The 27408-nt window shown below is 43.9% G+C and overlaps 1 protein-coding gene across 2 annotated transcripts in view; it reads right to left on the bottom strand.

The window, feature by feature from the left end:
- LOC136708185 (voltage-dependent calcium channel gamma-7 subunit-like) overlaps positions 1–20151 on the bottom strand; it is an 89690-nt gene extending 69539 nt beyond the window's left edge. The window contains exons 1-3 of one of the 2 annotated variants that reach the window (XM_066682533.1): positions 19764–20151; positions 19255–19319; positions 18824–19082 (exon numbers count right to left, since the gene is read on the bottom strand). The gene's annotated coding sequence lies outside the window, so the exon portion shown is untranslated. Of the gene's footprint in view, positions 1–18823; positions 19083–19254; positions 19385–19763 lie in introns of those variants that run through there. The other variant, XM_066682534.1, reaches the window with a different exon arrangement.
- Between the last annotated feature and the right edge of the window lie 7257 nt (positions 20152–27408).

The following is a 27408-nucleotide window of genomic DNA, read 5'->3' as shown; positions in this document are numbered from 1 at the left end:
TACCTGTCTTGGCATTGGGCACGGTGAACTTAGGCTCAGATGCTCCGTAGCATTCCATTTAATCCTATGATTTTCCATGGAGCTTATGCAAACTGTGTGTCCACAATGGGTGCGCATTAAAGGAACTGAAATGGTGAGAGGGCTCATTTGCAAACTGCAGGCTGGTACAATCTCAGCCCTGGAAAGGGTAATATTGCACTAGAGATTAACACATGATACCTTCTGCATAAATTCATACACTCTTGATATGAATTTATTTCCCCACCCGCTGCCTGAAAACAGAAAGGCTCTGAGACATAGGGTAAAGATAAATAAGGTTTGCTTATCAAACAAAAGAGTCGTGTTGCTTCCTAAGGAAACAAACGAGGCTGAAAGAGGGGATGATGAAGGAGGAGAGGGAGAGGGGGAAAAGTCATTCGCAGACCCACACCGGCACGTCCATGAGGCCGTAGCACGCACATGCATTACACTTAAGAGCTTCTGACAACTGTCAGATTTTGAAGAGAGAACTATTTGTAACAGCCAGAGCATACCAACACGCATAATTATGCAATAGTACGCTAGCTCATGGTTGTGATGTCATTGGTGATAAGGCTGCTGCTCTGTTGTACACTACACTGCTCTTGTACAGCAGCTCATTCACACTCCACACTTACTAAGGCCAAAGTGAATAGACTGTGGCATGAAACCTAATGGAATTTTCTGGAGCAGCTGCACATGACTCTAGGTTCACTGTGCTAAATGCGAGGAGGTGGTTAGAGGGGTTTAAAGGCCAACCCAACATTGGAGATGGACTCAGTGGAAATTTCGGCACCACAATGTTACCGCTGCACTGTTTAAGGTGGAACGGGAAATCTGAATAAAAAGCTTGGGTGTCACAATATAACGGCTACATCGTTTAAGATGGAATTATCATTTTGCCAAGGGTGCCATGTCCTTAATCTTGGCTTAATTACGGAGCACCACTAATTTTTCCAACATACACACTTTAATTCATTCATTCATTCATCTGTAAACACTTCATTCTGCTCAGTATTGCAGTGAGTCCCAAGCATAACTCGTAATCAATGGGTGCAGGTCAGTAACACACCCCAGACAGGAAGGCACTCCACCACAGGGTAGTGCACACACTCACACGCTGCAAATACACACATTTTAAAATAGTTCTGAGGTTGAAGGGTGTTTAATAATCAGCAGCATTTTAGAGTTAACCACTGGAAAAAATTGCTGTGGAAAATCTGTGTAAACAAAAACAAACATGATCTGAAAGGTTTTAGAAGGACAATTATTTCCTTGAAAAAGCAAATAAGCAGGTGTTAAAATTATACGCCCTTATTCTTTTGGTGTTTGTCATTTTTGTGGAGTTTTGTCCTGAGAAAACGGGATGGAGTGTTTTATAGTTGTGTCTCGGCACTGCATTCCCTCGGCTCGTAAACATGATCTAAAGCTTCACTCAAATACATTACAGCTATAAAACACCCGGCCTCACACTAACACACACACACACACTAACCTACACACACACACACACACACACACGTACACACTAACCTAGACACACACACACGTACACAATAACCTAAACACACACACACACACGTACACACTAACCTACACACACACACACACACACGTACACACTAACCTACACACACACTAACCTACACACACGTACACACTAACCTACACACACACACACACACACACACACTAACCTACACACACACACACACACACTAACCTACACACACGTACACACTAACCTACACACACACACACACACACACACACACACACGTACACACTAACCTAAACACACACCCACGTACACACTAACCTAAACACACACACACACACACGTACACACTAACCTACACACACACACACACACACAAACCTACACACACGTACACACTAACCCAAACACACACACACGTACACACTAACCTACACACACACACACGTACACACTAACCTACACACACACACACATACACACTAACCTACACACAAACACACACTAACCTACACACACACACATACACACTAACCTACACACACACACACACACTAACCTGCACACACACAAACTTACACACTAACCTGCACACACACACACACTAACCTACACACACACACACATACACACTAACCTACACACACACACATACACACTAACCTACACACACACACATACACACTAACCTACACACACACACTAACCTACACACACTGACCTGCACACACACACACGTACACACTGACCTGCACACACACACACGTACACACTAACCTACACACACACTGACCTGCACACACTCATGTACACAGTAACCTGCACACACACACGTACACACTACACTGTACTCACACACACACGTACACACTAACCTGCAAACACACACATGTACACACTAACCTGCAAACACACACACACACACACATGTACACACTAACCTGCAAACACACACACGTACACACTAAACTGCACACACACACACACACGTACACACTAACCTGCACACACACATGTACACACTAACCTGCACACACACATGTACACACTAACCTGCACACTCACACACGGACACACTAACACGTACACACTAACCTGCAAACACACACACACTAACCTGCACACACACACACATACACACTAACCTACACACACACACACACTAACCTGCACACACTGACCTGCGCACACACAAACTTACACACTAACCTGCACACACACACACACTTACCTACACACACACACACACACTAACCTGCACACACTGACCTGCACACACACACACTAACCTGCACACACTGACCTGCACACACACAAACTTACACACTAACCTGCACACACACTAACCTACACACACACTAACCTGCACACACACACACATACACACATACACACTAACCTACACACACACTAACCTGCACACACTGACCTGCACACACACACACTAACCTGCACACACTGACCTGCACACACACAAACTTACACACTAACCTGCACACACACACACACTAACCCACACACACACACACACACACTAACCTGCACACACTGACCTGCACACACACACACTAACCTGCACACACACAAACTTACACACTAACCTGCGCACACACACGTACACACTAACCTGCGCACACACACGTACACACTAACCTGCGCACACACACGTACACACTAACCTGCGCACATACACGTACACACTAACCTGCGCACACACACGTACACACTAACCTGCGCACACACACACGTACACACTAACCTGCGCACACACACGTACACACTAACCTGCGCACACACACGTACACACTAACCTGCGCACACACACGTACACACTAACCTGCGCACACACACGTACACACTAACCTGTACAAACACACGTACACGCTAACCTGCACACTCACACACACACGTACACACTAACCTGCACACTCACACACACACGTACACACTAACCTGCACACTCACACACACACACGTACACACTAACCTGCACACACACACGTACACACTAACCTGCGCACACACACTAACCTGCACACACACATACACACCAACCTGCACACACACACGTACACACTAACCTGCACACACACACGTACACACTAACCTGCGCACACACACGTACACACTAACCTGCGCACACACACACACACTAACCTACACACACACACTAACCTGCACACACACACGTACACACTAACCTGCACACACACACGTACACACTAACCTGCGCACACACACACACACTAACCTGCGCACACACACACACACTAACCTACACACACACACTAACCTGCACACACACATACACACCAACCTGCGCACACACACGTACACACTAACCTACACACACACACTAACCTGCACACACACATACACACCAACCTGCGCACACACACGTACACACTAACCTGTACACACACACATACACGCTAACCTGCACACTCACACACACACACGTACACACTAACCTGCACACACACACGTACACACTAACCTGCGCACACACACTAACCTGCACACACACATACACACCAACCTGCACACACACACGTACACACTAACCTGCGCACACACACGTACACACTAACCTGCAAACACACACACACTAACCTGCACACACACACACTAACCTGCGCACACACACACACACACCAACCTGCACACACACACACATACACACCAACCTGCACACACACACGTACACACTAACCTGCACACACACACACGTACACACTAACCTGCGCACACACACGTACACACTAACCTGCACACACACACACACACATGAGTGTTCAATCCTGCAGATAATTTTATAATTTACATATTCTGAAGGGAAATAACGACAACAAAGCCATATTTCAGTCTTTAGTGCTGATATAATCTCCACAAAAACTAAACCACTCTGAGTAACACAAGTGTGCTGATGAAAATTGAGCATTGCGCTGCGTGTGAGTGTTGATTTCAGGACATTAGTCCTCCACCCCACAGCCCGACTTTCTACCTGCTCCTGAATCTGAAGAAAGCCCTCAGTGGAAAGCGACTTTCTGATCAAAGCTTTAAAATCATGTGATTAAAGCTGAAATGTAGCTTCTTCAGGGAAATTAAATGAAGAGAAATTAAGGGCGATCACAGAGAAATAGAAATATATTTTATAAGTAGGTTTTATTTCATACCTGCACCAAGAACTTTGTGAACACCCCATGTATACACACATATTTACACGAATACAAACACACACACACACACACCCCCCGTTAAATAACACCCTTTCACTGGATAAATGACTTAAAACAAGCTACAACATCAACACACAGCTTGAATAATGTTCTCCTAATGAGGAATGTTCAACACTTGCTGTAGTCTGTAGCTGTATAATTCCAGTGAGTTGTGATTCAAGCCCATGAGCTCAGTACTCTCCTCACACACACACACCACATCGTTTCACTACTCATTTCCTGCTAATTTCACACTTACACCGCATGATGTGTAATTAAAATTTAAAAAGGGAGGAAAATGGCCCTGAGTGCGACTTGTGAATTAATGCTGATAAAACTTCTACAGAGAGCAGAAGAAAAAAAAGGATTACAGAAGTGTGTTTTTAAACTGGACGAGGCGTGACCTCGCTGATTTTACGCTAATAGTGTGGCATGAAAGCCCATTTCCAACACCAGAATATATGTGTGTGTGTATATATATATATAGTATTGAATATTGAGAACGATACCCATAATTATGGCTTACCTTCTCATAATTATGACATACTTTTACTTCGGATCTCACAATTATGGCCTATCACCCACGATACCATTGGACAAACAGAAAAAACGGGTAAGGGGCGGAGTTAAAAAACAGCACTGTCTCCTCCTTCAACATTCATGGCTGGAGTGCCCTTGAGCAAGGTTTTATTTTTTACATCAAACTGTTCTTCAGTTACTGTGGCTGCCTGCCCACCTCCCTGTGTGTGTCCTCGATAAACAAAACGGCCCACTAGTGTGTGTCTGCATGTGCGCGCTTGTGTGTGTGTGTGAGAGAGAGAGAGAGAGAGAAGGAGAGAGTGTGCACAGTTGGGTGAAAGGCAGAGACTCAATTTCTTCTTATTCTTTGACCTACAAACTACTTAGCATCTCATAATTATAAAGATTTAAAGCAACAGTAGGTAATATATATATATTTGCCTTTGGGCTCACCCTACAGTTGCAGAGTGTAATTTATTGTTACAGCACTGTCCTGAAATCACGAGGGCTCATCCGGCTCTGTTCGTTGCAGTCAGAGTTTTGCTGCAATTTATTTGGGATCATATAGTGTTAACTTATCTTATTCTACCCTCCACCAAAAGTTACATAGTGCAGTTTCTGCAGTGCTGAGCTTGGAATAGCAACATTTGAGGCTCCGTTACTCCTAATACAGGTCAGTGGAGCATCACAATGATTTTGAAGCTGTAACTTTAAAGTAAAAATATTACCTAGTGTTGCTTTAAGTAAATTATGACTTACTATCATGTTTCATTAAAATGACACGTTTACTGTTTCTCTTTCTTTAGACACACACACACACACACAAGGGTGTCAGGTCATTTCTGGCTGGTTGATCATTGCTGCTGCTGGTTTTATAAGCGTCACTCACTCAGACTCAGAAGCTGATGATGGATTTCAGTCTTCCAGCTGAGTCTGGTGTCTGGCTTAGCTAATCTCTCTAATGAGGGAAATCAGCCAATTATCCACTCAGTAAAGATGAGGTCCAGCACACAGAGCCTCTACAGGAATGCACAGAACAACACAGTGTACAGGAGAGAAGCTTGAGGGGAAGAGGCTTAAATTCATGATGCTATGGGTTGCCTTTGCAGTATGTATTAAGCACATTAGTGAATCTATAATGGAGCACAGATAAAGAACAAAAGACAAGGACGCTTTACAATCAACACTGCACACTCCATTCAACACACACACACACACTGGGGAGAAGCAACAGCCAAAGGCACATAGCGTCCTCTCATCTAGGAACAACCGTCCACCTGGAGGACTGCATCGGACACTAGGGGTTCACCCAGAACAGAGTGATCGTCCATTCGCACATACACACAGGAGACCCTGGAGGAAACCCACGCAGACACAGGGAGAACACGGAACCTCCACACAGATGGGACCTGAACCCGAGATCATCATAAAATCATCAAATATCGAGCTGTGGAGCTGTGGAGCCTCGTCCTCCGACCTGATGGAGCTTCGATCGATGTCTTTATTTGGGGTGAGTTGGGCTGGGATTGGTGATCCAGAACTAATCATTCAGCATCTGCACCTGATCTCACTGATGCTGACTGGCTGCTATCAAATCCTCACAGCAATGGTCTGATGAACAGAGACAAACCATTTCCACCTTAAAACATCACACGTCCCTCTCTCTCTCTCTCTTCTCTCTCTCTGTATTTCACCATCTTTGTATTGTGCAGTCAATGAGGATCCACAATATGTCCAAATGTTTTTGGACACCACTTAAAAGCTGCACCTGTTGTGGACAAAGATGTCCAATCCTCACAGGAAAAGCACAACATGAAACGGGGCTCTCATGCGTTTCTATTTGCCATGGTCGGAGTCAAGTGTCAGCAAGAGGGATATTAACCCCCGGGGCTGGGCTGTGGATCCGTGTTCTCTGGATTGATGGCGCTCCATCCGATACCTTTAGGATGTGACAAAGCGTCAGATCTGATCCGAGATCAGCACCGACGCTCTGCCATCGAAGAAAATCCAGAGACAGAAGTCTAATTCCTAACCTTCCCGGCAGAGCAGGAGATTCATAACCTTCATTTACAAAGAAATGCTGGGCGAGCAGGTGTCCAAAAACTTTTGGCCACATAGCGTAGTTCATGTAGTTTGTCATGTGTGCTTGTCGCCATGAGAGACGGAAAATAAATAAATAAAAATCCAGCGAGACAAATGGATATAAATGCTAATGTCAATAATGATGACAGAGCCATGTGAATGCAGAGGGTGTCCCAGTGGATTCTGGGTAATTTGTCGCTGGGCCCCCAGTGTGGTAATGGGTAACAAAAAAGTAGAAAAAAAATAGTAAAAAATAGTAGAAAAAAGAACAGAAATGAGCGGGGGAGAGCTGAGAGAATTTGCAGAGCGGATAAAAAAGATGAAAAGAAAGGCGGCGAGGTGCCGTCTCTATCTCTCGCTCCTTCCCTGTTTTTTTTTCTTTCTTTTTCTTTTTTTTCATTGAGAGATCAAGTCGATGTTCTGCTGGAGCCTGCGGCACTTGGAGCTCATGATGAAAGACAGAACAGTGTGGCTTTTATCACGTGCTCCTCTCCCTCTCTTTCTCTGTGTGTGTGTGTGTGTGTGTGTGAGAGACACAAATCTAACTCCCTTCTGCCTCCTCAGTTCCACACCACTCTCTCAGGGTCTACATCCCGCAGCGATTCAATTCTCCTAAACGATTCATTTGTTTTCACTGTTACAGATGTGACCGTGATTCCAATCAATTCCATTCTATCTTCCAAACATCACGACTCGATTCGATTCAATATGGCCATCACTAGTCTATTAAATTCCATAGACTACCACCAACGTCATGACAATCAGATTCGATTGAATCTTTTGAAATGATTCGAATCGACTTAAAATTGAAATTGCAATTCTGTTTAATATTACTAATGTCTTCTTGATTCACTTGGATATGAATCAATAATTCAACTCTCAACACAATCTGACTTCACTTCACATTACTAACATCAACATGAGTCGATTCAATTTGAGTCATAAAAGAGCTGTTACCACATTGTTATTTGATTCAGTATTAAAAACATCGCTTCAAATATTCAATTCAGTATTCCAAATGTCACCATGATACCATTCCAATTACTCAATGTTCGGTTTCAAATGTCTTGACAATTTGATTTTAGTCAAATGTAACAAGGGGCGGCACAGTGGCGCAGCAGGTAGGTGTCGCAGCCACACAGCTCCAGGGGCCTGGAGGTTGTGGGTTTGATTCCCGCTCCGGGTGACTGTCTGTGAGGAGTTTGGTGTGTTCTCCCTGTGTCCATGTGGGTTTCCTCCGGGTGCTCCAGTTTATTATCTGTAACCCTTATCCAGTTCAGGGTTGCGTTGGGTCCAGAGCCTACCTGGAATCATTGGGCGCAAAGCGGGAATAAACCCTGGAGGGGGCGCCAGTCCTTCACAGGGCAACACAGACACACTCACACCTACGGACACTTTTGAGTCGCCAATCCACCTACCAACGTGTGTTTTTGGACTGTGGGAGGAAACCGGAGCACCCGGAGGAAACCCACACAGACACAGGGAGAACACACCACACTCCTCACAGACAGTCACCCGGAGGAAACCCACACAGACACAGAGAGACCACACCACACTCCTCACAGACAGTCACCCAGAGGAAACCCACACAGACATAGAGAGACCACACCACACTCCTCACAGACAGTCACCCAGAGGAAACCCATGCAGACACAGGGAGAACACACCACACTCCTCACAGACAGTCACCCGGAGGAAACCCACACAGACACAGGGAGAACACACCGCACTGCTCACAGACAGTCACCCAGAGGAAACCCATGCAGACACAGGGAGAACACACCACACTCCTCACAGACAGTCACCTGGAGGAAACCCACACAGACACAGAGAGAACACACCACACTCCTCACAGACAGTCACCCAGAGGAAACCCACGCAGACACAGAGAGAACACACCACACTCCTCACAGACAGTCACCCGGAGGAAACCCACGCAGACACAGAGAGACCACACCACACTCCTCACAGACAGTCACCCAGAAGAAACCCACACAGACACAGGGAGAACACATCACTCTCCTCACAGACAGTCACCCGGAGGAAACCCACACAGACACAGGGAGAACACACCGCACTCCTCACAGACAGTCACCCAGAGGAAACCCATGCAGACACAGGGAGAACACACCACACTCCTCACAGTCACCCGGAGGAAACCCACACAGACACAGGGAGAACACACCGCACTCCTCACAGTCACCCGGAGGAAACCCACACAGACACAGGGAGAACACACCGCACTCCTCACAGTCACCCAGAGGAAACCCATGCAGACACAGGGAGAACACACCACACTCCTCACAGACAGTCACCCGGAGGAAACCCACACAGACACAGAGAGAACACACCACACTCCTCACAGACAGTCACCCGGAGGAAACCCACGCAGACACAGGGAGAACACACCGCACTCCTCACAGACAGTCACCCTGAGGAAACCCACGCAGACACAGAGAGACCACACCACACTCCTCACAGACAGTCACTCAGAGGAAACCCATGCAGATACAGGGAGAACATCAGTTCAATATAATTCATGTCAAACGGATTCATTCTTACAAGCTCAATCACAATTTGACTGAATTCGATTCAGTGTTATATTTAGCGTTCCAGTGTGACCTGATTCTAATGTTCCTACAATTCAGACAGATTCTACAGTTTAAATGCTACAAAAACCGTTTCTTTCTCACTATGCTTTTGTTCGAATTTGCAAATAGCCTCAGTCTTAATTTGGGTTAAAAATGAGTGCCCACGTTACTGGATATTATTATAATCAACTGTACATTAGCTGGATAGCCACCAGCTCCAGAATGATGCAGTTTTACCACCATCCTAATTCTCTGTCTCTCTCTCTCTCTCTGTGCGTGTGTGTGTGTGTGTCTCTGATACAGTGCTAATCTGAGCACTGAGGCTCCAGTGTGAGGATAAGCAGAGGCTCAGTCTCTGATGGTTTGCGCTAAACTCACTCTCACTTTCTCCCTCTCTCTCTGCAGCTGTGGTATAAACCTAGCTCAGCGGTGATCAATAAGCAGAATCTCCACACACAGATAAAGCACAGCAGTGGCTAACACTCCCCTGACGAGCTTTAAAAACTCTCCACAGAGTGTGCTAACTACACACACACACACACACACACCAAGATAACACCAAAAAGCCCTCCACTGCTACAATCATCTGGAATCATTTTATTCTTTTCATCTGAAATATAAAAATAACACACCAATTAAAGGGATGAATGGTGTTTATGGGTAATCTGTCCTCTCTTGGCTGCAGTAACACCTTCGACTCCTTTGGGGTTGGCTGTAAAATAGACAGCGGAACACTGCTGTGAGGATTTTATGGCAGCCATTACAGAACACGTGAGACCAGGCACTAACGCTGGTTGATTAGCTCTGGATGCTAACTCATCACAAAGGCACTTGATGAGGCTCCATCACTCAAGAGAACACAGTTCCACCAGTGCAGGAGGCTTTTAGGCTTTATAACACTCCGGACTACACTCGGCATTAAGCATGGGGAAATTTAACTCAAGCTTGGCTGCTCCAGAGAACACCATTTGATTTAATTTCACTTCGTTTCTATGAGGTGTGCATAAGCTTTGTGAATTTTACAGTAACTGATTCATTGTAAGTGATGTCTGGATGAATAATTAAGTCAATATTACACACTTATGGAGCAGGAATAGAGCAATATCCTCATCTCGGTTCATGCTTTTCAACGTTTGAAAAGGCTAGCATACCAGACCAGGCCAGGCCACTTTGTTTTTATAGCCATTTACATATCGTAAACACATTACACTGGTTTCAAACACACAAAGAGACATGGGAACTAGCAGTTGGTGAGGAAATATCCTCAGACGTTTATAAAAAGTGATTTTAGATCACAATGGTGAACATTGCCTTTAAAGGGCGATGTCTGCGATTTTAATCCAACAGACATTTGATAACATTCAGAGACCGTTTTCTCACAAGTTGATTGCGCTCTGACTTGTTTGTGTGCTGGAAAAATGTCCGGCGTTTATACATAGCCCTAGCTCAGTACATGAGGAAACAAGTGCCACATTCGCAGCTCTCTCTGGGCGTCACTGGCTGAGCCACGGCAGCTGGAGGCGTTTGGATGGTGGCGAGACCTCCTAACATTGAAAAGCACAAAAGGAGATGAGGATGTTGCTCTCTTTATGCTACATAGACGGGTAACATTAACCTATTATAGTGGAACTGTCGCCAAAGAATGAGGGTGGGGAGGGGTGTACGACTACTGACGTGCAGACTGACCAATTAAATGTTTACAGAGAAGGTTATCGACCAATAACGGTAGCTGTACAGTCAGACCGTCCAATCAGAAAATGTTAGGCTGCTTCACCACGCCCCCTTCTCACTCAAGTGAACCAATTGGAGTAGGGGAGGGCGGGACTAGTTTGTGAACGAAACTTCTCGAAGTTCTATGTACGCTCTAGAAAAACAAAATCCCGGACGTTTGTGAAATTCCACACGGACATTTTTTAAGTCAAAAAAAGAGGACATGTCCGGGTAAAAGAGGACGTCTGGTCACCCTAAGTAAACACTTACTGAAAATGTTACAAAACCAAACACCAAGTTATAAACAAGTTTCTCTGGTAATTTAATCAGTGAATAAAAACTTAGACAGTTAAACTCCAACCATGAACAAGCTACAGTCTGCTTCGTGCTCAAACGTACCGTTCCACTTAAAGACGCGGAGCTTCTGAATGGAAACAAACACGAGGGGGAGCTTGTTTTGCTGCAAGAACAGCAGTTCTCCAGAGTCGTCTACGTTGCCTTTAAGGAAATGAAACTGAAAATAAAAATTATTGCTAAACATGCTATGAAAAAGCACCCCTGTAGTGAGGGAACAAGTCGAAAATCACGTATAAAACACTCCAGGGAGCTCTTTTTTCCGCCACTTCTTTCACTTCATTTGCAGTAACGAGCCACACACTGAGAGAGTCACGGAGCTGCCGTATACACCCTTCCACATCCAGATATCAATATTCCTGATGGTCTACCTCCCGTTATTAGCCTCAATACTTTTCTCATCATAACTGACAATTTCAGGACAAATGGCTCTTGATCATGCAGCGCACTCTGACTTCCTCTCCGATAAAATGTGGGCAACACTTCCTACAATTCCTGCATTCATAAGGCTCTATGAAAATATTCATACAGGTCTAAATGGCTTCCGTAATTATTTAGAATGCAAGCACAACACTGTAATTTCAGTGAGGTCTGTCCAATTAAAAACGTGCATCTCCCAAAATAGTAGCTTTAAACAAGAAGGTAAAAACCCTTCTTAACTTTCATTGGACGTGAACGTAATAAAGATTTAATACAAAGTCATTTGGAGTGTTTCTATCAGTCCATTCATCATGACATTTTCATCACAGCCACAACATCCACAAAAATGGAGATACATGGTTTTGATTGGACAGCGATGACATAACTCTCTGGTTTCAGTAGGAAATGTGACGTGTTCTAAGAATATTATAGACAGCAATGTTACAGTGTACTATAATTTGATATACACACTTAATACAGCAGTACCATGAATACAGCATGAATACAGGACTCATAAGTCAATAAACGTACCTCATAGTGAACTATTGGACCAATGTAGACGGCCTGTTAGTGGTTTCATATTATGTCCCAAAAAAAAATTGGGATACAAGGTTTTGTTCTGACAGTGGCGAGAAACAGCTGTACAAAAGTGTACTTCACAAGAAGACGGCTCTAATCAACTCAGCAGCTCTTATTGGTGATAAAAGCAGAGCTAATTACTGACTACACATAATGCTGTTTCAGCTCTTCTTGATTAGGGCTTTAAATGGATGTCCTGGTCAGACACTTACAGAGAACGCAGTAAACACTCTACTGTATAACTGCATTCTCGTATGTTCTTGTATCATGTTCTGTGCAGTGTTATTAACTAATGGGTTTTACCCTGCACAGCATTACAACAACATATATAAATACATATATCTCTACTGTACTGTGTAGTATTATTGTATTGTAATCTGTAAAGTACTAGGCACTGAGTTGTACTCAAAACTGTATTACAGCGTGCTATATTACTGCACCATACCCTGTATATTACTGAACTATACCCAGTAATATATTGTTTGCATTGTAATATAGTTGCCATATAAACATTCTACACTCTGCACTGTATCGCCAACCTGTAATCTGTACTATATCACTCTGTACTATACAATTAAACTGCACTCTGTGTTATTCAACTGAACTATTGCACTGCACTCCTGTAATACACCATTGCTTAGTTTTTCGATCATACATTCATTCGTTCATTCATTATCTGTAACCCTTATCCAGTTCAGGGTCGCGGTGGGTCCAGAGCCTACCTGGAATCATTGGGCGCAAGGCGGGAACACACCCTGGAGGGGGCGCCAGTCCCTCACAGGGCAACACACACACTCATACCACATGCCAATCCACCTACCAACGTGTGTTTTTGGACTGTGGGAGGAAACCGGAGCACCCGGAGGAAGCCCACGCAGAGACAGGGAGAACACACCATACTCCTCACAGACAGTCACCCGGAGGAAACCCACGCAGACACAGGGAGAACACACCACACTCCTCACAGACAGTCACCCGGAGGAAACCCACGCAGACACAGGGAGAACACACCACACTCCTCACAGACAGTCACCCGGAGGAAACCCACGCAGACACAGAGAGAACACACCACACTCCTCACAGACAGTCACCCGGAGGAAACCCACGCAGACACAGAGAGAACACACCACACTCCTCACAGACAGTCACCCGGAGGAAACCCACGCAGACACAGAGAGAACACACCACACTCCTCACAGACAGTCACCCAGAGCGGGACACGAACCCACAACCTCCAGGTCCCTGGAGCTGTGTGACTTTTTGGATCATTATCATATGAAAATCTACTTGTTTACAAACATAAATAAAGGAGAAACCTCATGTACGCTGGAGTCACATTCAGAAGCAGGGGGATGGTTATATTGGTCGGTGGATGTGCTACAACCCCACTGCCGAACTAAGCAGTAAAATCTCATTGGACACGTTGGCCGTGAACTCTGCAGAAAGCTGTGAGTGACAGTAATACACTCCTCTTCGTTACGCTTGTCTGGGGATGTGAGGAAAATGACTGACTAGTACTAGAACCACTGCACTTTCTCCTCGTCTCACTTCACCAACGCCACATGTGCAAGCAGTTCTGCTTAAAAATTAAAGCTGGGCTTGTGGTACAGACAGGACAAGGTCACACGTCCGGACCAATCTGGGCTGGTGTTAATATTAATGCTATTTTAAATGAAGCCTATTTGGAGCTATACCCAATTTAAGCTTAAACCAAAACCTGAATAAAGCACTCACACTGCAACCCCAGTGCCTTATTAAGTGAAAGCAACTTAAATATAGGGGTTGTACAGAGAACGCAGAAGTCGAAATAGATGGAACTTGTGGTTCAATGTTTTAAGATCTTTTAATGTACTTTAACGTTTAGGTTCTTGGTCTCTGCAGAGATAAGCCTTGTTTTCCTCCACAAACCCATGGACAATTAGAAAGACTCATAAACTAAAGCCCAGACAAATAAAAACTAAAGGAAAAGGAACTAGTTCAACACTGTGGGGAAAGTCTAAGATCAGATACATGTTTATATTTTACAGAAGGAGGTCAGTGCTGACTATAAAAAATCAATCCTCACAGAGAGAGACTGAGAGAGAGAGAGAGAGAGAGACAGAGAGAGAGAGAGAGAGAGAGAGAGAGAGAATTAAAGAAATATCTCACCAAGACACCAGGATGCAACTGAATGTACTTTATCATTCCACTGCACAGGGATGTTACACACACACACAAATCCACACACAGAAGTTAAAAAAAAAAAAAAAAATGACTATTCTAGGCTCTTGAACCCTAAAGCTAAGAATAGAGGATGTTTTTAACCCTAATCAAAGCCCCGGACCTGACAGACCCAATGGCTCCCACTTTGAGAACCTTTCAGCATTAAAGGGGACGTATGCCACCCTCTTGAACACAGTTCTTAGTCTCAATGGAATGTCTGGGACCTGCTTTGGTCAAAATAGCATTCGCAAAGGAGCCCAGCAGTGAGGAGCGAGGAGCAGAAGCTGTGGTTTTTAGTCATTTTCACTCTGTTCTCTTTCTCGTTTTCACCATATTTAATTTGGACATTATTTCTTTCTGGATTACGGAGCCCCTGAAGGGACATGGTGAGAATTTCCTTTTAGGGAAAAATCTTGTGAGCACCACTTAGTATGTCATGAGCCTGCTGTTTCTGTGGTGCAGGTATGCTGCAGCTCAAATGGATATTGGTGAGTTTGTAGAGGTACACTTTCAGCTAGGTCTGAAATATAGAGACATAAAAGTTATTCCATGTTAGAAAATAAAGGTGTGGCATTCGGACGCCACAAGCCGCTAAATATTTAGCCTGATGGTCTGTACTCTCCCAATATAACTCACACACAACTGAAAAGACTGAAAGAAAATTTAGTAAAAAAAAAAAACAATATATATATCGTGTAGCCAACAATATCATTTGCACATTTGCTATTGTCTGTTAATTGTGAGAAAATGTTTAATTTCACTGTTATTGTATTTTTAAAACTCTGTCTGCAGAGATAACACCTTGTCATCTTTAAGTCGTTGAATATCTGTTTCTACAATGCGACGCGACTCCAAAAAAAGTTAAATAGGTCTTCGTCCATGATGGAGGAGTTACAGCAAATCCTCTTTCCCTGCCATGTTACCAGACAGAGAAGCAAAGTGGTGCTCACAACATACTAAGTGGTGTTCACGACTCACTTAGTGTTGCTCACGACTTCCTTAGTGGTGCTCATTACATACTAAGTGGTGCTCACAACATACTAAGTGGTGCTCACAACATACTAAGTGGTGCTCACGACTTACTAAGTAGTGTTCACAACTTACTTAGTGGTGCTCACAACATACTAAGTGGTGCTCAGGACATACTAAGTGGTGCTCACGACATACTTAATGGTGCTCACGACATACTAAGTGGTGCTCACGATTTACTGAGTGGTGCTCATGACATACTAAGTGGTGCTCACGATTTACAGAGTGGTGCTCACAAGATTTTTCCCTAAAATGAAATTCTCACCATGTCCCTTCAGGGGCTCCGTACTAGATGCATTTCCTTTGCTCTGTTTAACCACATCTTTGCACGCTCACATAAACGTGGGTCCAGTGCTGTGACCAGTATATGCTCCACAGAGTAGGACCCCCAGACCAGGAAGGCCATGTCTAAAATCTTGGGCACATCCAACATACAGTAGAACGGCTCGGTCATAACACAAAAAAAGTATTGATTGCTTCTTTAAAATCCCTCTGGCCTTTATTCTTTGCCTGGTTAATGGACTGGGCACTACACAGAAAATGCTGTGTTTTAATCATGATGCGGAACGAGCCAGGAAGTCTGTCATTATGTCATTTAATGAGTAATTATGTAAATAAGGAAGGAGGTGGCCGCCATGATGTCCACTTCCACTCCTTCATTCCTCAGGGGTGTCTCTTTTGCTTCGCTTTGACTTATCACTTTTTCACTGTCAGCAAAAAGAGAAAGCAAGGCGTAGATGAGCGTTTTAGTGTTGAAGCCGAAATCCTTATCCATCCATCCATTATCTGTAACCGCTTATCCAATTTAGGGTCGCGGGGGGTCCAGAGCCTACCTGGAATCATTGGGTGCAAGGCAGGAATACACCCTGGAGGGGACGCCGAAATCCTTATATTTTCATTTACTCTGAATGACCAATTACTACTGAGATTACTACTGTGATTCGGTTCAGAATATCCAGTTTTGAACCGAGGTTAAAATGCTAAACGTATCGTGACTAGGGCCGAACGATTTGAGAAAAACAACTCAATGTGATTTTTCTGTCCAATATTGTAAATGATAAATGATATGTAAATTGTGATTTGTTTTAACCATCTTTTATAACCAAGAAGGCAATCTGGCTTTTATTTTGAGGCTTTTGTTCAGATCGCTCACATCCGACAGACATCCCAAAATCAGTATAATTATCCTGCAGTGTGGGCCAGGCATTAGTTGCAGTTGTATTTATAAAGCACAGCAGCCTAAGGTCCCCACTTAAACTAGTTTTTGATGCCAATCTTGACCATTCTTTCAATGTTATTTTTATGATTGTGATGTCACAGTATATGAGTGCTTGGCCGCTTCTGATTGGTCAGACTCGACTCCCGTCCATACAGTCTACATGCTCTGCGTTACCTTGATCTTGTTCGCTGCAAACAAACCTGTGGCTCTTTCAGTTCGAAAACTGTGCTCTCTTTAAACTGTGATGTTGATTAAAAAAAATCTTCCTCTCTCAGCTTTAGATGGGAGGGAGAAATCATTCAGAGTGGTCCAATGTGAAATTTTATTAGAGTATCATTCTGTATATCAGTGTGAGAAAACTATGAAAACATGAATACAGTGGAACCTCTACTTACGAACTTGATCTGTTCCGTGACCTGGTTCGTAAGTAGAAAAGTTCGTTTCTCGAGTCAATTTTCCCCATTTAAACTAATGGAAAAGCAATTAATGCGTTCCAGCCCCCACCCCGAAAGTCACCCTTGTTGCACTGATACATGTTTACAACACTCTCAAATTAGTAAAAAAATACATGTAGCGTTACTAAAAATAAAAGAGAAATACAGTGGTAACAGTAATAAAAAAGAAATAAAGTTTGAAGTGGTTACACATCACTACCTTGAAGACGTGGCTGGAGGAGTAACACAGGCACTGGCTGTACGACGGGAGGTGGGGGGTGGGTGGAATAACGGAGAGTAGGCGGTGAATGTGGGGAGACGAAGCATAGATACGGCTTAACTTAGCACGAATTTCGATGTCTGCTATTTACACTAATGCTAAATTGCTAATCTTAAAAGCTCACTCAAGTCTGGGGGCGCTGGGAGACTCGCCTATTGGGGTCAGTGGCCATTCCAGCCGCCGGCTCGGGTTCGTTTCTAGAGTCATGGTTCGTTGGTGGAGGCAAAAAATATTCAAATGCCCGGTTCGTATCTTGGAAAGTTCGTTAGTAGAGGTTCCACTGCATATGATACTTTTTAAAATTAATTTTATTCTAGGTTTGTCTTTTATTAAAACATATTTGGCTCTGTTCATCTTCCTGGACACAGCTAATAATTCTCCATCTTTAAACAGCTTACTACTAATAATCTGAAGCTCTGAAGATATAGAGAACAGAAGGTTAGGGTGGTTTTACTTATATATCTGCTACAAAATTGGGTTTATGTGATTTAAAAAGAGCAGTAGTGCACAACCACAGGAAGCCACTGCACAAACTGTTAACATCACAAAAAAAAATGTCATAACTGTGTGAGTGTGGGTTTATTTTCTGGAGTTCTCTGGTGATTTGTACTGTTATAAAAGGGGTTAGATGGGTGAAGGTCAAAAATCTGAACCTTGCATCATTACTGACCACGAATCCCTGTCCTTTCCGAGTCAGACAGACCTCAGGGGTCAGGAAGCAATGATAAGCAGGACATCACTTTATTCCTTTTAAATCTCCTGGGGCAAGTAAAGGTCAGCAGAAGGGTGATGGAGTGGACAGCAGACAACGGAGCAGAGCAGCAGTGGGGGTTTAAAGAGACGGTCTTTATGAAGCAAATTCCTATGATGATTCCTTGTGATTTTCTTTCTCACTCACACACACAGTGGTGGGCAAAAGTTTTAGGCGCCTGAGAAAAGGAGATTTAGAAAGATATTCATCTCAGCAGTAAGAGGTCAAAAGGTTATCATCCAATTCAATAGTTTCATCGGTTAATAAATATTTAATTATGGTAAAGAAACACTAGGAAATATTTTTACTTTAAAATTACATCTTCAAAATCAATGTGATGGTTCACTGACCTGTAACAGGGAGAACAGAGCCTCCTCTGTTGCTACTCCAGACTCAGCACTTCAGAAACTGCACTCTGTACATTTGGAAGGAACGTAAGAAACCATCTCAGAAATTACAGGGTGCTGCCATCAGTGAATTCCACTCTATTTTAAAGTTAGTTTAAAAATATTAATATTGAAAAAGCCAAGAGGTTGTTGTTGTTTGATTGTGATGTCATAATGCTTTCAGTTCTTGCCAGTTTGTTTGTTGCTTGTTTTATTGTTCATAACGATATTGTAATTATATCGTACTGACTGAAATAAGGAAATATACTGTGATATAAATTTTGGCCACCTCTAATAAGCCTTCAATGAGGAATGATGTGATTTGTAAGGAAAAGTTTGTAGGCGTCAGGTCATCTTATGAATAATGACCTACAGTGAAGTGTTACAAAAAAAATCTAACAAACAAAAAACACTAAAAAGCATAACCCTGGTGTAAACAAATAGAAGCAAGGGATTACAGTAAGATCTATCACCTGTTAGTGAAGACATATCTGAAACATTCTGAAGGCTCCAGAAACACCCTTCCTGCGATGCCCTTTTAAAAGGCCCACTGGGAACCCTGCAGAAACACTAAAGCATCACGTGTCGTTTTTGCTCACCTGGTAAACGTGCAACTACGAGCTGTTAAAGACACCATGTTTCTAGAGAGAAGCCCATTCCGAATGAATTAAGAAGCGCACTCCACATAATCAAGCTAAAAACCCACAGACGCAGCGTGTAATCAAGTCAAAGCCGCACTAAAACAGCGTGTGTTCTCCTACATCACACACAGCAGCGCTGCTCCTCACAGCACAAGCTTCAAACTTCAGCAAACATGCTGTTCTCTTTTACTGACAAAACGTATGTGCTGTTCCTCCAAAGGTTCTTCTGAAATGAAGGGCCCTGACACTGTAGAGACTGTCCTCTACTCCTCTGTGACCATGCTGTACCATTTCTGTGAGGATATGATGGAAAGGACATGAGAGAGGTCAGGTACGGAATACTGCAAGTCATTCCAAAGGTACAGGCTGTTTATTTCAGTTCTACAATTATATTATTTTAATAATAACAATAAATTATAATTACAAATTAATAATAATACGTTTTTAGAGTAGAAGAGTTACTGGGAGTGGGGGGGAATTTGTAGCGAGCGAGAGAGAGAGAGAGAGACATAGTGAGCAACTGAGATAGTGAGTGAGTGTAAGAGAGAGAGAGAGAGAGAGAGAGAGAGAGAGAGAGAGAAAGAAAGATTCAGAGACAGCAAGCAAGAGAGAAACTGAGTGAGAGAGAGTGAAATAGAAAGAGAGAGAGAGCGAGAGAGAGAGAGACAGACAGGGAGAGAGAAAGAGAGGATTGACCTGCTTCTATAAAGAATGGTGCCTTCAGATCAGCTCAGAGTCGATGGAGGAACACAGACATTTCGCTATCACTGAACCTGTCCTTCACCAAATATCTCACATCACACACAGCCTGCAGCGAGAGAGAGCGAGATACACAGAGAGAGAGAGAGAGAGAGAGAGAGAGATACAGAGAGAGAGAGAGAAAGAGAGATACACAGAGAGAGAGATACAGAGAGAGAGAGAGAGAGAGAGAGAGAGAAAGAGAGAGAGAGATACACAGAGAGAGAGAGAGAGCAAAAGAGAGACATTCTAGAAAAACTAATCACAGGGCCTGCATGACATTATTGTACTGTGTGTGTGTGTGTGTGGGGGGGGGGGGGGGTCTAACACTGCAGCTAACAGGTGTTACACATATAACACAACATTTAAGTCTGGAAATGTAAAAAGTAAAGATAAAAATAACAGCCTATCAGAGAAAAAGGAGGTGTATACAAGGGAAGAGGAAGAGAAGAAAGAGTACAAGGGTGAGAGAAACGGGGATAGAAGTTGAGATAGAGAAAGAGAGGGAGGGAGAGAGAGAGAGAGTCTGTGTGTGGGAGAGAGGAGGAATGGGGGGTGAGTAGAAAAGAAACATTCCCCCAGCAACAGGCGAACAGGCACTGCCACATGCATACAGACACACTCATGAAAATTCATACACACACACACACACACACACACACACACACAAAATCTAGTCGAGAAAATGCAAATCTCTAAATATAGCCAAGGTCAGAGCTGAACATGAGTAAAAAAAGGGCAGGAGACGATCTGTCCCACGGTAAACGCAGGGATGTCCAAAAGTCTGTAGACACCCTGATAAAGAATGAACTCTGCAGCTCTCAGCTGCACCCTCCGTGGACTCCGACTCCTCACACTCAGTGCCAATCGCCAACCACAGGACGATAAAGAGCTGATCCTCTGGCTTCTCTGGAGTGATGGAGCTCTGTACAGTTCCTCTGGGATGAGACATAGTGGGGTGTGTTCGGTCAAACACCATCAAATCCTCAGTGAAATGCTCCAGCTTTTGAAGTAAAGGCTTCCTAGAAGAGGAGAAGCTGTTACTGCAGCAAAAGAGGGGTACATCCCTTGTTAATGCCCTGGCTGGGAAGGTCTTAACTAATCCACTAATTTTCAGACATAGTGTGTTTGTCACTTCTTCCTGGATGCATCAGTGTACACACACACACACACACACAACACAAACACTCACCCCGCTCATGACATTACAAAATGGATGGTTTAACTTCTGCAGCCAAATATTGACCACCACTGACATTTCTCCATGAAACACCCTGTCCACTCTCCTCACACACAGGCGGCATGACAATATGCTCACACACACAAACACATTTAATAACCTGGACAGAGAAGAGAGACCTCAGGAAACTTACGGGGAAACTGAAGGCCGATTCACTATTGGATTTATATGAATCGAAACCATGTTAATGTCCTTTAAAACTGCATCCATTAACATCCTTTAAACTTTAAAGCAACACTAGGTAATATTTTTACCTTAAAATTACACCTTCAAAATCATCGTGATGATCCACTGACCTATAACCGGAAGAACAGAGCCTCTGTCATTGACACACTGGGCTCAGCACTGCAGAAACTGCACTATGTAACATTTGAAGGAGAGTAGGAAACCAACCACAGGTTAGGTTCAGGACAGGACAGGTTCAGGACAGTGCTATAAATGTGAATTACCCTCTGTAACTGTAGGGGAAGCCCATGTGCAATAACCTCAAATCTTACATAGTGTTCTTTTACATGGCGACACAGCCATTCATTCAAAATGCCCCAACTATTAAAATGTTAAGATGTAAACAAAGAAATTTGAAGTGAAATTCTGGAGAAACTTACCAAATTCATAGAAGTGATGAATGGAACCAGACGTGCGCCTGAAAAGCTCCTCACAGAAAGGGATTGCATGAGATCGTTATGAATATGTGTCATTAGTTCATTCATTCATCTTCAAAAACTGCCCCAATCAGGTTTGCCGGGGTCCAATGTCTATCCAGAATCACCGAAACACACACACTCTCACCTAGGGACAAATTCACACACACATCCAGTCACTCACACTTTCACATCCATGGACAGTTTCACACACTCACCCAGTCACTCACACTTTCACAACTATGAACAATTTCACACACTCACCCAGTCACTCATACCTGTGAACAATTTTACACTCACCCAGTCATTCACACACTCACCCAGTCAGTCACACCTTTGAACAATTTCACACTCACCCAGTCACTCACACTTTCACAACTATGAACAATTTCACACACTCACCCAGTCACTCACATTTTCACAACTATGAACAATTTCACACACTCACCCAGTCACTCATACCTGTGAACAATTTTACACTCACCCAGTCATTCACACACTCACCCAGTCACTCACACCTGTGAACAATTACACACACTCACCCAGTCACTCACACACTCACACCTGTGAACAATTTCACCCACTCACCCAGTCACTCACCCCTGTGAACAATTTCACACACTTACCCAGTCATTCACCCCTGTGAACAATTTCACACACTTACCCAGTCATTCATACACTCACACCTGTGAACAATTTCACACACTCACCCAGTCATTCACACCTGTGAACAATTTTACACTCACCCAGTCATTCACCCACTCACACCTGTAAACAATTTTACACTCACCCAGTCACTCACACCTGTGAACAATTTCACACTCACCCAGTCATTCACACACTAAAACATGTGAACAATTTCACACACACCCAGTCACTCACACCTGTGAACAATTTCACACACTCACCCAGTCATTCACACACTCACACCTGTGAACAATTTCACACTCACCCAGTCATTCACACACTCTCACCTGTGAACTACTTCACACACTCACCCAGTCATTCACACACTCACACCTGTGAAAATTTTCACACACTCACCCAGTCACTCACACCTGTGAACAATTTCACACACTCACCCAGTCACTCACACCTGTGAACAATTTCACACTCACCCAGTCACTCACACCTGTGAACAATTTCACACTCACCCAGTCATTCACACACTAAAACGTGTGAACAATTTCACACACACCCAGTAACTCACACCTGTGAACAATTTCACACACTCACCCAGTCATTCACACACTCACACCTGTGAACAATTTCACACTCACCCAGTCATTCACACACTCACACCTGTGAACAATTTCACACTCACCCAGTCATTCACACACTCTCACCTGTGAACTACTTCACACACTCACCCAGTCATTCACACACTCACACCTGTGAAAATTTTCACACACTCACACCTGTGAACAATTTCACACTCACCCAGTCACTCACACCTGTGAACAATTTCACACACTCACCCAGTCACTCGCACCTGTGAACAATTTTACACTCACCCAGTCATTCACACTCACACCTGTGAACAATTTCACACACTCACCCAGTCACTCACACCTGTGAACAATTTTACTCACCCAGTCACTCACACCTGTGAACAATTTTACACTCACCCAGTCATTCACACTCACACCTGTGAACAATTTCACACACTCACCCAGTCACTCACACCTGTGAACAAATTCACACTCACCCAGTCATTCACACACTCACACCTGTGAACAATTTCACACTCACCCAGTCATTCACACTCACACCTGTGAACAATTTTACTCACCCAGTCATTCACACTCATACGTGAACAATTTCACACACTCACCCAGTCACTCACACCTGTGAACAATTTTACACTCACCCAGTCATTCACACTCACACCTGTGAACAATTTCACACACTCACCCAGTCACTCACACCTGTGAACAATTTCACACACTCACCCAGTCATTCACACACTCACACCTGTGAACAATTTCACACACTCACCCAGTCACTCACACCTGTGAACAATTTCACACTCACCCAGTCATTCACACACTCACACCTGTGAACAAATTCACACACTCACCTAGTCACTCACACCTGTGAACAATTTCACACTCACCCAGTCATTCACACTCACACCTGTGAACAATTTTACACTCACCCAGTCATTCACACACTCACACCTGTGAACAATTTCACACACTCACCCAGTCACTCACACCTGTGAACAGTTTCACACTCACCCAGTCATTCACACACTCACACCTGTGAACAATTTCACACACTCACCCAGTAACTCACACCTGTGAACAATTTCACACACTCACCCAGTCATTCACACACTCACACCTGTGAACAATTTCACACACTCACCCAGTCACTCACACCTGTGAACAATTTTACACTCACCCAGTCATTCACACTCACACCTGTGAACAATTTCACACACTCACCCCGTCACTCACACCTGTGAACAATTTCACACTCACCCAGTCATTCACACACTCACACCTGTGAACAATTTCACACACTCACCCAGTCACTCACACCTGTGAACAATTTACACTCACCCAGTCATTCACACACTCACACCTGTGAACAATTTCACACACTCACCCAGTCACTCACACCTGTGAACAATTTCACACTCACCCAGTCATTCACACTCACACCTGTGAACAATTTCACACACTCACCCAGTCACTCACACCTGTGAACAATTTTACACTCACCCAGTCATTCACACTTTCACACCTGTGAACAATTTCACACACTCACCCAGTCACTCACACCTGTGAACAATTTCACACTCACCCAGTCATTCACACCTGTGAACAATTTCACACACTCACCCAGTCACTCACACCTGTGAACAATTTCACACTCACCCAGTCATTCACACACTCACACCTGTGAACAATTTCACACACTCACCCAGTCACTCACACCTTTGAACAATTTACACTCACCCAGTCATTCACACACTCACCCAGTCACTCACACCTGTGAACAATTTCACACTCACCCAGTCATTCACACTCACACCTGTGAACAATTTTACACTCACCCAGTCATTCACACTCACACCTGTGAACAATTTCACACACTCACCCAGTCATTCACACACTCACACCTGTGAACAATTTCACACAGTCACCCAGTCACTCACACCTGTGAACAATTTCACACTCACCCAGTCATTCACACACTCACACCTGTGAACAATTTCAGACACTCACCCAGTCACTCACACCTGTGAACAATTTCACACTCACCCAGTCATTCACACTCACACCTGTGAACAATTTTACACTCACCCAGTCATTCACACTCACACCTGTGAACAATTTCACACACTCACCCAGTCACTCACACCTGTGAACAATTTTACACTCACCCAGTCATTCACACTTTCACACCTATGAACAATTTCACACACTCACCCAGTCACTCACACCTGTGAACAATTTCACACTCACCCAGTCATTCACACTCACACCTGTGAACAATTTCACACACTCACCCAGTCACTCACACCTGTGAACAGTTTCACACTCACCCAGTCATTCACACACTCACACCTGTGAACAATTTCACACACTCACCCAGTCACTCACACCTGTGAACAATTTCACACTCACCCAGTCATTCACACACTCACACCTATGAACAATTTCACACACTCACCCAGTCACTCACACCTGTAAACAATTTCACACTCACCCAGTCATTCACACTCAAACCTGTGAACAATTTTACACTCACCCAGTCATTCACACTCACACCTGTGAACAATTTCACACACTCACCCAGTCACTCACACCTGTGAACAATTTTACACTCACCCAGTCATTCACACTTTCACACCTGTGAACAATTTCACACACTCACCCAGTCACTCACACCTGTGAACAATTTCACACTCACCCAGTCATTCACACACTCACACCTGTGAACAATTTCACACACTCACCCAGTCACTCACACCTGTGAACAATTTCACACTCACCCAGTCATTCACACTCACACCTGTGAACAATTTTATACTCACCCAGTCATTCACACTCACACCTGTGAACAATTTCACACACTCACAGTCACTCACACCTGTGAACAATTTTACACTCACCCAGTCATTCACACACCCACACCTGTGAACAATTTCACACACTCACCCAGTCACTCACACCTGTGAACAATTTTACACTCACCCAGTCACTCACACCTGTGAAAAATTTTACACTCACCCAGCCATTCACACACTCACACCTGTGAACAATTTCACACACTCACCCAGTCACTCACACCTGTGAACAATTTCACACTCACCCAGTCTCTCACACCTGTGAACAATTTCACACTCACCCAGTCATTCACACACTAAAACGTGTGAACAATTTCAAACACACACACCCAGTCACTCACACCTGTGAACAATTTCACACTCACCCAGTCATTCACACACTCACACCTGTGAACAACTTTACACACTCACCCAGTCATTCACACAGACACAACTGTGGACACACACCCAGCCTATTGACCTACCAGCATGTTTTTTGAATGTGGAAAGAAACCCAGTTAGACACAGAAAGAACAAAGCAAACTCCTCAAAGACAGGGGTTGAACCCAGGACCCTGGAGTGAATAAACTGTCTGAAACATTGCTTTAAAATAATTTGGAGATGTGTTTATCTATTTACAGTGCAGAAGTACACTTAGGGCATTGTGAGGAAAAAGAAGTCCCACAGAAATCTTAATGATTCCAGTGTAGCACTACGTTAGAACCAGCTTTACATTTCAAGTTCTTTCAGTGAGGGGTCTGGACAGTAAACCAAATGTTTGTTTTGCCTGTTCCTGGT

The sequence above is a fragment of the Hoplias malabaricus genome, chromosome 10 (assembly GCF_029633855.1).
Source record: "Hoplias malabaricus isolate fHopMal1 chromosome 10, fHopMal1.hap1, whole genome shotgun sequence".
Lineage (NCBI taxonomy): Eukaryota > Metazoa > Chordata > Actinopteri > Characiformes > Erythrinidae > Hoplias > Hoplias malabaricus.
The sequence above is the reverse complement of the archived record's forward strand: the minus strand, read 5'-3'. Positions and strand labels throughout refer to the sequence as shown.